Source organism: Pezoporus wallicus, unplaced genomic scaffold (genome assembly GCF_028554395.1).
Source record: "Pezoporus wallicus isolate ANWC-B61680 ecotype Strahan unplaced genomic scaffold, APGP_CSIRO_Pwel_v1 scaffold_13239, whole genome shotgun sequence".
In the NCBI taxonomy this organism is placed as follows: domain Eukaryota; kingdom Metazoa; phylum Chordata; class Aves; order Psittaciformes; family Psittacidae; genus Pezoporus; species Pezoporus wallicus.
Window position 1 is genome coordinate 6,213,282 of NW_026642052.1, and position 17,052 is coordinate 6,230,333.

General features: G+C 38.4%; 1 long non-coding RNA gene across 1 annotated transcript; it reads right to left on the minus strand.

Moving 5' to 3' along the window:
- Nucleotides 1–6,696: 6,696 nt before the first annotated feature.
- On the minus strand, nucleotides 6,697–11,489 carry LOC130608614 (uncharacterized). The gene is made up of 4 exons (XR_008974584.1): nucleotides 11,425–11,489; nucleotides 7,962–8,127; nucleotides 7,476–7,526; nucleotides 6,697–7,006 (listed from the first exon to the last, which is right to left on the minus strand). It is a non-coding gene; the product is annotated as an uncharacterized LOC130608614 (long non-coding RNA).
- Nucleotides 11,490–17,052: the final 5,563 nt, after the last annotated feature.

The following is a 17,052-nucleotide window of genomic DNA, read 5'->3' on the forward strand; positions in this document are numbered from 1 at the left end:
TCACTGAAGCTTGGTGAAAGATTTTGGTTAAATAACTCTTAGAGAAATTATTCAGTGAATAGCAAAATAAATCACCTATTGACATTGAATTTCCTGAATACTTTTAGCCACATAAGGCTTAAAATAGTCTTCCTTCAAAAAAAACCCCCCAAAAAAACCCAAAACCCCAAACAACCCCAAAACACCCCCCAAAACAACAAAGGGTTGATATTTAAAGAAAATTTGGTGGTTCTGTTTTCTTCACTCAAAATAATATCTAATTTAGAGAATTTTTAACAAACTTTTTTTAAAACTGAAAAAAAACAAACCCAACATTTAAACAACAGATTTTGCTTCAGGTCAAAATGAAGCATGTAATCTGACCAAAGGTAATTTCATTTCTCTTAAAAATGTTTCCTTTACTCTCAACCCAAAATTGTTTTTTTCAGAAATACCAGCAAAACAAAAGATTCCTTATTTACACAGCTGCTTTTCTGACACATATGCCCCAGTTTCACAGCTATATTTCTTATTCCTGGCTGAGCTTCCCAAGAACATTCCACTAGTTAATAGCAGTAACGTGGGTCGATTCAGGCTTGAGATAGGTAGGTGGTGTTTAGAGGATTTTTGCCCACTGCCATTGGGTCTGAATGGATTCCATTTTATTATTTTATCAGTTTCTCAAATCTGGGGTAACATTTTATGTTGCAATCTGCTCTTTGATTCTGATAGAAGTAAGGTTCAGGGTTCTAATAGAGACAGGTACTAATACAGGTTTCCTACTTTAAAACATTTTATTGCTTCCTTACCATTCTCATTATTGTGTTTTCCAAAGTAGCATACTTGCAGAAGTCTTATTCCTGGCCTAGTCTATGTTACTGGCAATTCACGTCATCATTTTTGGAGTCTACTGCACCAAACCATTGGGGTGCTCTAAAGTTTGCCCACAGACTGTGCTCTGGTAAGATAAGTTTCTCACTTTGGGAATTTAATTTGGCTGAAGTTGTGGAGGTGGAATGCCTCACTAGGATTTAAGCTCACATTTAGAAAAACAGAGTCGATGTTTTCCTTAGCATTTAATCAAATTCACACCAAAAAGCTCTTCCTCTACATGCTCACAGCTTCTCTGAAATTTATTGCTTTTTCTCTTTCACACCTTTCCATTTCAAGTTCTCTGGACACTAGCATATACTCCAGTAATTCTCACCTTTCACTACTTTATTCACCTTCTTTCTATTTCACCATTTTCTTTTCATTTATCCACTAGACATATTTCTGACACCATTTTTCTTTCCTGTCTTACTCAATGCTTTTCCTGTTTTGAATTTCTACATTAGCTTATGCTTCCCCTGTCCCCCACCACTTCTGTGTCCTCTATGGAGATTTCTTGGGATTTATTATTTCTCCATTTCCGCTCTTGTCCTCATGCTGATATACTCCCTAATGCCTTTTCTCCTTCAGTTTGTTGTTTGTTTTTCACCAAATCCTTTACACAGAAGTTGTTCAATGCCTCCCTCAATTCCCTCATTCATAATTTTCTCATGCTTGTAACACTCTCCAGATGCACATATACTATAAACTTCACTTCATCCAAAAGCTAGAATGACCAATGGCTCTTACCAATGACCAGTTCGAGTAACCACAGCAACTAGATCCCAGTCTTCCTTTGTTTGCTGTAGTGTGATACTTGTCCTTTTAGCCTTTTCTTTCTAAACAACTATTTTATTGAGCTTATAGATGTGATCAGGACAGTGGGTTCCAAAGCACTAATAAGGTATTTTGGATAATATTTAGTTTAGCTTTAAGGTATCCTTCCTGCCTTTCATCAGAAAGCTAGCTTTCTTTTGCTTCCTCAAGAAGATCATGATTACAAAAGGGATCACTGCTCCCAGTCGGAGTACATACTTCCCATACTTAGCCAGACAGATCCCTGGGTTTCTGTCCAGATAATTTTTACATGCTGGGTGGAAGAAGGGCCATTAAGTAGTCTAGGAGCCCTCAACAAAAGGAAGTAAGTATTGAAGCTTAACTATAATTTAAAAGTATTGAAGCTTAACTATAATTTAATCGTTGCCAACAACAAATTGTTATTTACAATGTAACCAGACAAAGGAGGAACTTGCTGTATCACATAAAAAAAAAGGAGAGGGAAAAAAAGGAATATATCACCATGCTATAGCTTCCATCTGTTCAGACATGGAAGGAGGTCTTTGCATGACATTTAGAACAAACATGATATTTGTTTATCCAAAACAGAGACTATCAAATTGTGCAGCCCGTTCCTCAGGCACATCTTGCTGAGAGTGCCTTAGCTGCAGGATACTGCTCCGAAGGTGACCTCATTCTGAAAGCTGAATCCAAATGAATATAAAAATATTTGCTTATTGAAATGTGTTGTAGCAGTTTTCAAAAAGTGACCTAGTGAGACTTGCAGCCGAGGAAAAAAGGTTTATTTTAGTTACTGCTCAGCTTGGTATATTATGCATCAACCCAGGGATCCTTCTACTAAGGCTCTCAAATTGTTTTAGGAAAAAGCAGAATGAATAAAATACATACATATTACTTCCAGAGAACTGTTTTTTTCTCTTAGTTATATCAGGATAAATTCAGAGTAAGTCTAATGAAGTCAATGGTTTTCCAATAGTGTAAAAGCGAAAAATCAAGCTCTGAAGCTTCTCATGTTTTATTTGCCAAGTGTTTTCATGTTATGCTGGCAAATGGACAGTGACAGGATGTACAGGTTTTGGGACCCCTTTGGCAGGCACCAAAGAAGCCCTATTATGCCCCATGACAATACAGCCATTTGCAAATGCTACCAGAACTGGACTTCCTAGCCAGATGCAGAGCAGTTCCTCTCACTGCTTTGTTGTCCTCCCATGCTTACTTGCTAAATTGTAAGGAAAAAGGCATGCTGGACATTTTCTTGAGGCGGCAACTGGGGTTGAATGAGATTTTTTTCACTAAAACCTGTCGTGGTTTAAATCCAGTCAGGTAACTCGTTCACTCACTCCCCCCCCTTCTTTCCCTCCCCCTACTCCCGAATATGAAGGAAAAACATTAAATAAAAGTTACAAACAACCATCATCCACTCTTTTCCATGGCTTGAACAGGGGCTTCAGCTCTTTCCAAACTCCCACAATGCCCAGTATCATGGCTCTTTTTTTCAGTCAGAACGGATAATTTTCTTTTGGAGATAAGCTTTCAACTTCACATTAAATTACTTGCATTATTTCTTAACAGCTTCTACGTTTGCTGAAAGAATAGTAATTTGTCATATTTAACTTCATTTGTGCTTAATGAATTAGAGAGCCAGATCCAGAAAAGACCTTCAGCACCTTAAATGCATCTTCTGGAAAAGCTGGGTTCCCAAATCTGTTTTCAGTCCCGAAAGCACCCTCTGAATTGTCATTTCACATGAGGGTGTTGACACTTCCAAGCCACCTCCCTTTAGAGGTCAGAAAGTCCTTGCTCCCAGGCTGCCCCTCCAGCCACAAAGGGGAGCCAGCAGATCAGCAGAGCTGCCTGGAGGCTTCAGTGGAAGAGCAGTAGTTTATCCCTCAATAATGTAATTAAATTATCCCTCAATAATTAAAGTACATATCCCTCAATATGTAATACATACATAGGACACTGCTTCTGGCTAAAGTCAGCTGTGACTGCCGCTTTCTTCTAAGACAGCTGCAGGAGATGTAAGCACCCACTTTAAGCCAAGCCTATCAGCTGGAGAAACTGGTTGCAACTGTTCCCCTTTAGTCCCCTTTAGTGTCCTAAATGACTCAGCACAGGCACGTTCACTGCTGGCTTTGAACCATGCAGGAAAGCAAAAGAAGAGCCACATGAGAAATAAGTATGAGCGCGATTGAGACCAAATGGTTACAGTCGGTATGAAGAAGAAAATGCTAAGCTTGGTTTCTCCTTGAAGCATTCAAACAGCTGGAATACAACCCAATGCCACCCTTTAAGGTTTCCCGCAACATCCCCCTTGAATAACCTTGTTTTCTCCTGCCTCATGTGATTTCATGTGACCCATATCCCTACAGCATCTTCATTCCTCATGAGCAAGATGAGAAGCATTGCAAGCTACCTATGGGCGAAGTTGTTGCACAAAGAACCCTGCCAGATGGCTACTCACAAAGTGAACAGAAAATTGTAGTCCTACAAGGAGGAAGAGTCCTAAACTAGTTCTCATAGCAAGGGAAGAGACTTCTTCAGTGCTGCCTGAGCTGTCTTCAAGGCTCCTCTCTTCTGTCAGCATTGACTGAATCTGGTCAAGAAGGCTCGGAAGTTATTGCAGGGAATTGCAGCAGCTTGCTTCCTTACCCTTGTACAAAACCTCACATCACCTAAACAATGTCAAACCACTCATGATCAGCAAGACCTTTTCTGTGTTATTACTTGAGACAATATAGCACAACTGATGATCTTCATCACATCAAAGAATGCCTGTAGCTCATCCTTGTTCTGTGCACCTTGGACATGGTCCTTCCTCATTCAGCGCTCCATTCTTTCCCCAAGTGAAGTTAGAATGGGGATTCAAGAGAAAGGCTGAAAGGGTGGGGATTGTGAGCATTAACTCTTGTTAGCATATCTGGGCATCAGCTTATCACCTGCTGTTAGTGTACTGAAACACAGAACAAAGCTGCATTTCTGTAAGAGACATTGGGTGCAAAATTGGACAGAAGAGCGTCAGATTGCAGTTATTCCATTCTTTCACACAAAATGTGAAATAACATGTTAACTGCCTTCTGGGCATACAGTAAGCTTCCATTAAAATAATCACCATATGGCTCTTTTTGGGACATGGTAACTTTCATGTTATTTCACAATCCATTCAGATGAACAATTTCACAATGGACCCTACAGGACCTTGAAAGGATTTTATCAGGTTACTGGATTAAGGCTTTGATAGAGATTCTAAGGAAAAAGCAGGTGGAAACAACAGCTCACACAGTGCCTCTGCAGAGTGATTACTGGGCTGTATTCTCTGTTCAAATGGGAAAAGGAAATCCCTTGAAATAAAAATCTGGTTGATGCTGATTAGCTGACAAGAAGGAAATTCAACACTACACACATAAGCTATACTCTCTATATGTGCTACCAATAGATCCATCATGTCAGCAATTCATTTCCTTATGGTAGGCATGGGTTTGGAGAGGAATTCATTAAGAGCCAAATAAATTAATAGCAAAGTATCCCCTGCCTTGCATGATTTTCTATATACATAGTTTACAAGTCTAATTTTGGGTTATTTTTTATATTTATCCATTCCTCACTTTACTGCATTATACAGTCAGGGATCCAAATATTTTGCTTTTTCCTGCTATCAGCATAAGACTTACATCAGTTTCTCCAGCTGCAGAAATACTGGAGTAAGAATATTCTCTATGGAACACATTTCCAAATCTTTGAGTGGTTCTAGTTGTACCAGGAGCTTAGTACAAGGATTAAGGGCATGCAAGATTAAGGGTGAACTCTGGTTAACATTCACCTAAAACATCATTATAGGTTAGGTTTTTTTTAAGCAGTCTATATTATCTCTTTTTCCTCCAGTTTTACCCCTTGCAGAGTCTTTGAAATGCATTGTCTGTTGGAGGACTCCAGTTGTACTGGTGATGGTGCGTTAGGTGGCAAGTCCCATGAAGCACGCTAATATGCACTAATCTTTTAATGATGATGAATATTTGACTTTTTATAATAGGGGTATTTTTTTTTTCTGTAAAGAGGTTTTCCACAAAAAAAAAAATCATCACAATGGCTGTCACAAGTAAGCTTCCCTCCCCTTTGAAAGAACTGACTGTAGTGGAAAAGATAATTACTTAGTTCCTTTATCTCCAAATTATTTGTAATAAAACCCGAAATCGCACCACAAGGTCTTTCATGAGGATGTCATAAATTAAGATGCATCGATGTATTTGGTGCATCTGTTCAGCTCTGTGCTCCTTTGTCTTCTGCAAATAGCGCAGCAGCTTCAATACCCAGCAGACAGCATTTACGCAAATGATGTCGTGGTCTGTATCATTAATATTCAGCGATTGTCTGTCATAGACACCTTACTGTACATCTGTTATGCAAATTTATGTTAATTTTTGCTCACTGACAGCTGCCTTGGTTCCCTCCCTAAAATGATCTTTTCCATTTTGAAGTTTGCAATCTGTTCCCAAAAATGTTAATCTAACAATTAACTGAAATTGCTAAACAGAAATTTTACATGTTATGTCCAAAATAGAAACCAGTGTTTTTAAATAGATGGTGAATCTTCTTTTCACATCATTTGTTTTATATGCGATTCAGAGAAGGGTAAACATTGATCTTTGCACAGCCTGTGTTGGGATAAGTGACAATCTCCCTATACAGTAATAGGTTTTGCAGGAAATGATGCCATCTTGTTTTCACATAGGCTATGGGCATAACATAAAACTGACTTTCCCATTAAAAATGCTCTTTGTACAATTGCTTTTCTATTTAGACTTTTTGAAACAGAGAGGCAACTCTTTATTAATATGTTATTCATTTAAATCTTTGATATTGAGTAATACGACCACATTTCAAATAAAGACAGCACTTAAAACATGTTTCAGAGCAACTAAAACATGATAGCATAATGTATCAGGAAAAGTAAGATATGGAGGTCTTGGAAGCTAAGTTCAGATGGCTGAGGCAAATGCTTTGACCCAGTATGCCCCCAGCCAGGTTTTTGCTTCCAGAGTCAGGAACCAGATAAGTTACACCAGGTATCCCGCAAAGAACCAGTGGGCATGTGGGCAGATGGTGTACAGGAGAAGGTTTAAGTCTGTTAGACATTAAGCGAGGTACATGAGGAGAGCCTAGACAGTAAAACAGTCTTCACCTTAAACCAAAGTGCAACTAGATTGCTGGCACAGAGTGTTTACATGTTCCAGGGCATTACTTAGATCTAGAGCGAGTGAAACTGACAGGAGCCAAGGGAGAGCTTTGGTCAGACACACACCTGCAAGAGATGTCAGAAACACCAGGGTAGCTCCTTGTCTCAGAGAGGACAGCTCTTAAACTGGGAATGAAATGGAGAGAGACAAGTTGCAGTTGCAGACCAGGCTGTTAGGGGAGAGAATTGAATAAGAGCAGGCATATTGCCCATATTGATAAAGAAGCCCTTGAGTGTCCATATACTGAGGCCAACGGCTTCAAAGCAGAAACCTCTTAACTACATTTCCTGATGGTGTAAAATATGACCATGGTTTTTTAGAAACCTATGTGCAAATCTGAATTAGACAGAATAATAGAGAACCTGACTATAAACCACAGATGAAGACAGGCTGAAAGAAGTTAAGTTATAAACATTAGAAACAGCATTACAGCACACCACAGATTCAGTATCAGTCTTCACCACAGAAAATACAGTCAAGATACCTATCCAAGCCCTACCCTTATCAGGAAATAAAGAGCATGCTATGTCAGGCTGAGCTGTCAAAATAAGAAGAGTAGGAAAATTAAACTGATAAATAAGAGCAGCATGTCACCTGACTGATGGCATCCCTCCAGGAGATCTCTTAGAAGCATAGCTGCTGTTTCTAACAAAGAATACAGAATAGTTCATTAAAAAACACAGAATTGCAGGGTAGCAAACACTGCCCTTTCCTTCCAAAAAGAGAAACAGGGGAATTCTCAGTTACAAGCTACGAATCCTCAGAAAAGTTTTTGGAACAACTCATTATGACAAAAGTACAAAATCACCAAAATAAGAGCATTATGAGGCCAAGCTAGCAGAGCTTTTGTTAAGGAAAATTGTTCTTCTCTAGTCTATTGTAATGCATCAACAGTGTTAAACAATGGATGATGAAGACCATTTTGTAAATAAGTTCACTTGAAAGCCCAAGTATTTAATTGAAAAACTATTTCCTGAGGAACCAATTAGGAAAACAAAGGAATCATGTAAGAAGAGTGAATATTCTGCTGTAGTTCAGAAAGTGATTTGACAAAGTTACAGCAAAAAGTATATAACTTACTCCTAAATTTGAAACTCATAATGAAATATTGCTGAGCTATTTCTGAAGCTGCAATTAATAAGAGAGATGGTTTGGAAAAGGGCTAAACAGCCATATCAGTATTTGCTGGTGACAACACTTTGTTTAGATGTCCAGACAAAAGAAAGTGCTTGACACTTCGGAAAGCCTTTAAAATAAATAACAAGGCAGCACTTGAAAAACAAATTCAATGTCAAGTACAAGATAAATTTATGCACATGGGATACAAGATTTCAAGGAAGCTCCTGAGGCATCAGATTCTACTGTTTGCTGTTACAGGCAACCACATCATATAACTTCATACTGTTTATCAAGTTCCAGGTTTTGTTCTAATCAGAATGATCATACACAGTTTTGATAAACAATCTTAGAATAAAATTTTAATTGTTTAAAGGAACATTCAAGCATATAACAAGCTACTATGAAACAATGATTAAAAAGAATTAAAACTTCCTTTGACTCTAGTGTTTAATGTCTTTTAATTAACTTTATAAAGTGGAGCTTGAAATATATCTCAAATAATATTATATCATCCTAGTGTAGGGAAAACCCCTACACAAAGAGATATATATGTATATATATATCAGCTAATATTGGGGATGAGGCATTTTACAATCATTCCCTTTTTTATTTTTCGGCACCAGCAGAGAATGGAAGAGCCCTTCCTGTGGTTATCTCCATGCGGCCTTCTGTGCCTTAATGTATTTCAGCACTTCAGCCTTCATAAATACTTTTTCTAATTACGATAGCCTGAAATACCCTCCTATAGAAGTTTTGGTTGGTTGGTTTAATTACAGAAAACTGGCATGGTGGACAGGAGAGCACACTAAAGATTGTCTATCTAACACCACTTGTAATGTTGGAGTAAAGCAGTGGGATGACAGCAGGACAGTGGCGCAGGCAGAAAGCTATTAGGAGTAGTAGATGAGCCCAGGGTTACCGGCACCCTAGCAAACATATCCCTGCCTGCTGGATGCTATTCCTCAGTCCCAAAGATCAGGGCTCTGCCTCTGCTCTTTTAGCTTAGTTTTGAACTTATTTCAAACATCCTAAGTCCAGAGAGGTTGTTGTTAAGTTGAGGTCCACAAGGAGATATAGCTTTCATTGTTTGAAACAGTTCAGTCACAGTAGCTCGAACAAAAATGCCAAAGAGCAGCTACAACATTACTAATCTCAGAGTTTAAATCTGATATCTCCTTGGTGACCAGATCTTCTAAAACTGATTTCCTCTTGATATTATAATTAGATGATGCTTTTGTTTTGTTGTTTTTTTTTTTTTTTTTAAATACAACATTTTACCATCATTTGCCCAAATCTTTTCTAAGGAAACAGAATGTGATAAATTGCTTTATTTAGTGTCCTTAAATCTTGGCAATATTTTGTACCATGTAAAACTCAAATTGTAGACTATATCCTCAGCAGGAGCTCAAAAGCTATGCCAGGAATTTCCACCTATAGAAGTGAGCTGAGACAAAGATGATTTTGCCATTTTGATTTTCTCCTTTCCATTTTGAAATGGAAACCATATTTCAGTGTCTCCTGGTTAAAAAAAAAAAAAAAAAAAGCTGTCAGAAAGTTGTGACAGACTGATAAGGGTATTTTAATTCCAGAAAACAAATGTTGTATTCTAGTTCTCAAGTTTCTGAACATATTTTTTATATAGACAAAATAAGTTTTTACAGAAATGGTGCCTTAATATGAAATAAATCAAAACGTTGTTCCAGAACTGGTGAAACATCTTAATCACATTTTAAAAGTGTTTCTTCCTGACTAATTTTTAAATCTTTAATGAACCATATTTCATTCGAAGTGGTGGAAGAGAATTTCAGAGGTGCCTTTAACAGTAGATTCCTGAACAGCCCTTTCCTGAGCTCTGATGTGCAAGACACTGGATTTTAACTGTCTGTAACCAAAATGGTGAGTCTGACTGAACAGAACTCATCCTATACCCAACTCTTCACACATGCTTTGTATACAAATACCATTCAAAGATAAAGCATAGTAGCTTTCTAGGTCTTACATATCAGAGAAATGCAGTAAAAGCCTACCCAAAAGCACAGAGATGGGCAGCAATTCTCCAAAGGACCAGACTGGTATGATGGCTGTTTTGCAACTCACTGCTTCTGCACTAGGCAGCGCACAATTCCTGCTCACCATTGGTGTCCCCCGGTACCCCTCACCGCTGCACAGACAGTTTCTTCCTGCTGCCACCCTGTTATTGCACAGTGGTTTTTGGAGATGATATCTGCAGCCACAAGGACAAAGGGGGCTTGTTTGTTTTAGGAATGCTGCTGAACCAGACAAAACCACTGTTATTTTCACTGTAACTTCTTTATCTTGACATCTACCTCACCAAGACAGAAAACAAGCCTAAAAAAGAGAGACTTAATTATATTTCTTATTTCTGACAGTCACTAGTGCAATAACATTCTCTCCCACATAGGTCACAGAAAATAAGATTGGAGGGATCTGAGAAGATTGGAAGTCTGATAAATTATTCACAAGAGAAGCGCTGAGGCTCACTTGTGGAGCTGAATTTTTTCATGGGACTGAGTGACTTTCATCAGTCATTTTATTGACCAGTGTAGAAAAATGCAAGTTAATGCACATGGGAATACCCCCCATCAAAACATAAAACCTGCTCGAGCACCACAACTCTGACTGTTGCTAAATCAGTAATGGGATCTTGGAGTTATAATGAGTAATTTTGTAGATCTGTCACCTCACTGATTAATAGTGATCAAACAAGCCAGCTAAATACTAAGAGTCATTAGGAGACAAGTAACAAGAAGACAGAGGGTATCGTGATCCTACTGAATAAATCTGTAGTTTGCCTGCATCTCAGGTATCATGTTTTACACTTGGCTTCAGTTCTGAAAACGTAAAAAGATGACTGTAAAACCAGGAAATGTTCTGAAAAGAGCATAATGAAAAATCACTTTTGTGTAAGGAATGGCTGAATAAACTACAGACTGCAGACTGTAATAATGTGTACAGTCATTACTGGCATGGGTGTTTAGGAAGTGACTGTTTACTCTCTATTCTATTGCAAGAGGTCAGGAGCAAAGACGAGCTGGACTGAACACAAAGGAGGTAGTTAGCAAATTAGTCCTCAGAGAAGCCACATTTGGTTCAGAAAGCCTTCGAGCTGAAGTTGGAAAATAAAACGGTGGCTAGGGAGGACATGGCAGCAGCATATGCATGCATCCTACTGCCCTCTAGGTCATCTATTTCTTTTAAATGCAGACACAAGATATTAAGGAAGAGAAACCTTCCCTTGAGGCTTAGGTACTCAGATAAATAAGACTTCCATGTTGTCCACAGGAAAAATGAATTAGTGTTCAAATTAGGGTGCAACCCCCCAAACAAAAAACTCAATATATTTTGCAGTTTTCAGCCCTAAATAGACCACAAAACATGCCTAAAAATAATCAGCCAAGCTTACCTTCAAAGGCAGGGCTCTCTTCCTGATATAAGAAAAAAACAGCTCTTTACCTACTGTTCAGAAAGTCCCAGCACAAACTAAGCCCTCAGCCTGCCTTCCCTCCCCACCTTTATAGGCTGCAGCTCTGATCTGTGACCAACCAAAGGCTGAAAAGCACCATCCCAAATGAAAAATATTTAGGCTACAGTGTCATCACGCAACCCATTTCAACTGAGAAAAGGACCCCCTGAACTTGTGGTACTCTTGGGAACTTCTCCCAGTTCCTGCAGTGCCTCTACCTCATACATCACCCCAATTTTTCCAAATACAAGTGTTTATTAGAATGTGACTTCAGCTACAGGAAAATTAAAGTCACATGTTTCAAAAGAGATTTAGGAACTTAGTAGCTAGAGGTAATGTAGAAAACAAAAACATGGAGGTTGCTAATAAATGATGATCTAAGAGAGAGTTTTGATCACTAGCTTTCATTCATCTGTTCCTTTCAGTCCCACTTAATTTAAACCATGAACTAACTGCACATTTCTTGTATTAAGATAAAACTGCTGCTAGTCTAACAGCTGCCAGTGAATCTTGAACCTCTGCTACATGTGTTTAATTGTTCTGCTCCTTTAAAAATGCTACAGTGATAAAAGAAAAATAGAAACAAAATAAAACTGGAATAATTAACTATTATGTGGCTGGGATATGGAATAGCTTAAATTTGTGAGTGTGCATAGGCTGGTACTTCCAGAGATCTTACTGAAAATGATGCTATACCAGAAGTAGTATCAAGGGGAAAATGACACAAGATGACTCAATAGCAAGTTATGAGTACCTGCGGAGGACACATCACAAATGCTGAACTTTTTGTGGCTTTGACTGCAATAATTAAGATGATTCATGGAAAAGGATGCCTCTAATATCAGAATAATGCACCTTTAGAAGGTCATTTTGAGTGGGTTTTTTATAGGCTTAAAACAATAAAACAACTCCCTAGACTCACTGGAAAAACTTCCATTAACCTGCATAGAAGAAAAAGTCAAGCTCACAGTTGAGTAGGAATAAGTGCCATTTTGATCTAGCTAATACGAGGGTATACAAAGCATAAATGGAGCTAATTTAGATGTGCAGAAGCATATGTAAGTTTAGAATTTTGCTGAGCAATTTTTATTAAAACGAAGTCTTTCTCAAATGCCAAATATTCCTTGGGAATAAATAGAGGTGTCAATGAAAAGAACAAGAAAACCCAGATAAACTTTAAGATTAATTACTTAAGCAGGTGTGTAGGTTAGAGAAATTCACAAAGAAATTCTGCCTGTGACAAGGCATGTATTCACTTTGTGAACTGCCTGGGTTTCTCTTTGGTCTTTGTTTTCCATTAATTCTAGTAAATGGAGTTATTTTAGCAAACCAAAGAAAAATACGAATTTAAGAAAAAACGATACCCCTGAAAAGCAAATTTTCGGTGTTTGGGGACTTGTACCAAGATGTATATCCTATGAGCTGTGTTCAGGACTTGGGAGAGGTAGATCTTTGCCAGGCTCTGCCTTTGTAAAGAACATAGCACACTCTAGTCATGTGCGTGTTCCTCATGCACTGCAGTTTTCATGAAACTCATCAAACTTACAGCTAAAGTAAAATGACTGAATCCAAGGTTTAATGTGCACGTCTTGTACATTTCCATCGCATCATATTTACACTGAAAAGGTCATGAGCTGAACTGTGTAAAACGTAGCAGATCCAGTGTTGTGAATCATCGTACTGTTGGTTGTTCATTTTTACATATGAATACACTGAGCTTTTGTCCACTGTGTTTTAATACAAGCCTTGGGATAACACCTAGTTGGTACCCTGTCTACCGAGCCAAGGTATGCTGCAATAAGAAGTACACTCATTTATTCCCAGGACTTTTTGGTTAATTCATCATTCTGTGAGGAGCAAATAAACATTTCACAAGGAGATCTGCAATCTACTTCATTCTGCAAATTTTGAGGCTTAGTTCTCCATGGTACTGGTAGCTTCAGTCTCCCAAGTAGACCTATTCAGGCAGCCCTACAGCAAGTAACATGGAATGGGATTACTGAAATTATCTTCTTGAAGGTGTTTTCCCCACCCTGTATTGGCACTGAGAGTTATAATGAATTTTCAGTGTTTTCCTAGAGCTTATTACTATGACACCCAAACACCTGGGTACAGGGAGTATGCACTTTGATCTGGCTGGCTAGTGTAAGGCAATTCTTCCTGTAAAATCAAACTGCCAAGGTGGGCAGTCTCTGCCATATGGTTGGATTTTTATTACTATTATTTTACTGCCTGACATCAGGACCTCTATATTCTCTGTAATTGACTTTGTTCTATTGACAGCTGCTGCAACCATTGTGCATAACTATTGGAAAACAAATTTGAAGTGAAAACTCTCACAAAATCAGACTGTAGTAAAATTTCTTTAGAGGACTTCAATAAGCATTGCTTTTGTAAAATTGTTGTGATTCTGGGGTAAACCTGCAAGGTAAAATCCAGCTACACACAGTCTATGTGACCCTTTGGTTAGAGTGTGAAGACAATTACAACCTGGAGCAAATTCTGGAGACGCATCCACCAGATAAGCCATGCAAATAAGCCTTGTCTTGCACAAGGAGTCTTTCTACTGTCAACTCTATTTACTGTCACTGTAACATTATCCATCATGCTGTAGAAAGTGTCAGACATAAAAATAAAGTGGAAATCTATAAAACTGGTTTCGAGCAAGTAAAAAAATATCCATTTTGTGGCAGCCTTTATTAATCCTATTAACTGTCATGTTTTGGAATATGTAGGATTTCAGAAGACTCATAATGCAAGCAGTGTTTGGATTAAAAAAGGCACATAGAAATCCCACAAATGTGGATGCAGGGAAACTTAAAGACATGACTCAGTGGCTGACATCCAGTTGTGTCAAAGCTGCTATAGTTGAGAGGGCTATTCAGTCTTGTTGAGCTGGTTATCTTCTCCATGGCACCACCATGGGAAATTTTAATGTTGCCGTTTAGAGACGTAGCTTCACACAGTTGACAAAGTATTGTACAAATTGTGTTAAACACCCTTTGAAATGTTTTTCCTGTTATCAGAATAATTTTTATCTTTTTACTTTATTTGTTAGATTTAGATTTACTATTTTTCCTAAGTAATTGTGTGACCTGTAACTGACCTGGAGAGTATAGAATTAAATATTTTACAGTAAGAAATTCTTAAGGAAAAGAAAAAAGTATTCTCTCTTTGGCAATGTCCTTAGCTCTAAGGATATACAATGAACTAAAAGTCTGACTTTGAACCTTTTCTTCCCTCTGGGGAACATTTTTTCACATAAGTAAACACATTTATTTACACTGGAAGTACACTAAAGATTTCGAAGGCAAGTGTCGGATAAGAGCAGTTCAGCTGGAGCTGCACATAAGACAACGGGCTGTGAACTGTGGTTTATTAATTCATTCTGGCAATGTGACCCAGTAAGTGCAAAATAACAGTAATGTGAAATATGGTGCACAAAATGTGAATAACAGCAATTATGCTAACTGTGAATCTAATCTTTGAGAAAGCTGCAATGAGGGATGCTCAGCATCCCAGGACGTGTGCGGTTAACCTCAGCTAACTGGGTTAATCTCCCTGTGCTCTCTGTTATGCCTATGGGAAAGGACAAGCTCATTCAGACTATTATTTTAGAACAGAAGTCTAACTTTACTGATTTTTACTTACTCTTCAGGACTCTCTGTGTCTGTCTCTCCCTCTCTTTCCACACATTGCAGGAGGACACTTAGACTGTCTTAGAAAAGTGGCTCTTGTAAATAACCATCTTAGTACTGTGGTGGAAAGTAAGTTTCAGTACATAAATTAATATAAGTTGCGTATGAATTTACATGTTGAATGTCAAGATATATAGATATATATAGAAAAGTCTTCTGAAGAATTTTTACTACAACATATAGATTGCCACCAGTAATGCAAAAGAGGATGTGAATGAAGCAGGTGTTTGGTAGATTTGCTTGTTGGCAAATAAGCAAATAAACAAATAAATATCCACTGCATTGGGAAGTTCAAAATAATTGTATCAGGACAGAGAAAAAGTCCAAAGGACCAGGCAGGAGGTTGTCACAGGCTGCCCGTGGCTGTCCAGTGCCAGCACTACTGTGACCTGGGATTTGGCTTGGGCTAACTAGTGCTGCCCCACAGCATGCCCAGGCAATGCTGAAACCCAGGGAAGGTACTCAGAAGCCACCCTATTCTGTGATGGTCAAAGTGCCAACCATGCAGAGAAGTTATATCAGGCTGTTTGTCATATGGGGCAGAAGATAACCTGTGACATGTTTTACCTAATACTTAAAACCAGCCTATCTTGACAAGACTGCAGCATGGCTGCCTAATGTGATACTAATTTCCATCTCTATGACAGTTTCCATGTCCATCTTCACAGGCAATATGGACTCCTGCTTCAAAACTGCTATACACAGGTTCACCACAAACATGAAATAAAACCTCCTAACCAATACCTCAGTCCCAGCCTTGCCACAGGCATGTTTCGCTGGCATAATGACTGAATTATTCCCTTATCATTGATATATTCCTATTAATAACATTCTGCTCTAACAAACAGCTGTATTTTATTGCCATGATTTGTGGCTTTCTTGCAGTCTTTAAAAATATGAACTGAAACACTCACTCCAGGAGTGGTCAAAAAGTATTACTACTTCAATACAATATTGCAGGTAGTAAATCCTTTCACATATGAAAATTAATCCCTCTGCTTGTTTAGAAAGACACATATTACAGAATAAAACCACAACTGTAAGTGATAAGAAAATCTCCACAAACGAAAAATGAAAATCTCTGCTTCCCTGTTTTCAACTGATAGCAGAGGTACCTGGCGCAAGGAAATCTGCTGCTTTCATAGAAATATCAACCACAGTTGAGATGACATTGCTGGGATACCACGTATCAGCAGAGAGAGGAAGAAGAATCTTCATTAGCAGCATCTCAGTTAAATGGAATATGCAGGTTTGATCCTGGGAATGTTGACTTCACTTGTGACATTTGCACTCTATGGACTTGAGAGAGAAAGGCAAGTCCAGTCTGAGCTCCTAGCCACTGACAATAGCTCTGATCTCCTGATGGAGAAAAACTTTTTCAGAGGAGGCAAAGCTTGCCTGGGCAAGGACTTCCCTGAAGCTTAGTCTAAGACAGTCAAGACACCTAAAGTCTCTAAGGTCTACAATAAACATCAACATATTCAACTTCAAGTCCAAAGTGTAAATCTTTTCATCTGCCTTCTCCAACAGGAACACAAAATAGCATGCAGATTTAAAAAAAGAAAAAATAAAAAACTTCACATATTTCACAACCCATGTGTATGTAACTGAAGTACTCATACACTATGGCAATTATGGTGATAAAAAATCAATGAAGCCAGAGGGGCTGCAGCTCAGGGTCAGGCAGTGCTCCATGGGTGTGTAGCCATGTGTCCTGAGACACTTTCCCAGGTGTCTGAGTATACCTCCTGCTCTGAGAAGCAGTTATGCATTGGGCAGACTCTTTACCCTAAGCCAGGACAGCATGTCTATGTTCAATAGTCAAGTTCAAAAAATTATGCTTTTTGGAGGAATCAGTCATCTCAAGGCT